We start from the raw sequence: 940 nt of genomic DNA on the forward strand, positions 1-940 counted from the left end.
GCCAGGATTCCAAATCCAGGCAGCCTGACACCAACATTCATGCTCTCAATACTCTTTAAGTTTAGACACCAAAACAAAAGGGACTTGAATTTTGGAGAGATTAAAGAACATTTTAATTAACTGTCCCAAACCAGCAGAAACCTGTCAGGCTGGCTAATCAGGTTTAAGTCACTTTATAGTTATCACAAGAATTTTCAAAGAGCTTTGAATCAAAATGACTTTCTTGTTTGCTCAAGAAATTCGCTTTTCTAAAAGACATGAAGAGCCTCACAAAGATTAATATTACTTTAACAAATAGAGAGGAAACCTGTAGATGAAAACAAGGAAAAGTCATCTCAGATGCAAGCAGCTGACACTGCTTTTATGAGGAACGTTAGTCTCTTAAAGGATATAGAAACAGCAGAAAAGTCTCAAAAGACCCAGATTCCACCAGAGGTGGTTTCTCTTGAGACTCCTTACTGGACATCAGTAGAAGAATACACTCACAAATGAGAACAATGTCATTTAGGAAGAGCACCTATTCTATCAGGATTGAAAATGAAAATAAAACAAATTCCATTCACAATGAGGCAGTGATAAACTTCCTCCCATACTTTTTCAAAAATACCTGTTTAGTACAGCTGAATAGTAAGACATATGCAGGTTGCTTCAGGAACCTTAGGAATCAAATATGTTCATATTGTACCATTCCCAATGACAGTGAAGATAGAATCTTCTGACAAGTCTCAGCTTATCACTTTGAGGCCTACTACTACTTTGAGGTCATGCAATTGCTTTCTATCAAACCCATGGAAGAGTTTGTTAGGAGCTAATATTGAAAGGTGAACTGTTTATTAAATAAATTGCTATAAAATAAATAATAAATAAATAGGAACAACTATTTCCCTAAAGTGAATTTTATCTTAATTTTTACTATTTAAATCAACCACAAGACAATTTT

The 940-nt window shown here is 34.6% G+C and overlaps 1 pseudogene; it reads left to right on the forward strand.

The window, feature by feature from the left end:
- The first annotated feature begins 214 nt into the window (after positions 1-214).
- On the forward strand, positions 215-719 carry LOC129501772 (uncharacterized protein C3orf14-like; annotated as a pseudogene).
- Positions 720-940: the final 221 nt, after the last annotated feature.

Source organism: Nyctereutes procyonoides, unplaced genomic scaffold (genome assembly GCF_905146905.1).
Source record: "Nyctereutes procyonoides isolate TBG_1078 unplaced genomic scaffold, NYPRO_anot_genome, whole genome shotgun sequence".
Lineage (NCBI taxonomy): Eukaryota > Metazoa > Chordata > Mammalia > Carnivora > Canidae > Nyctereutes > Nyctereutes procyonoides.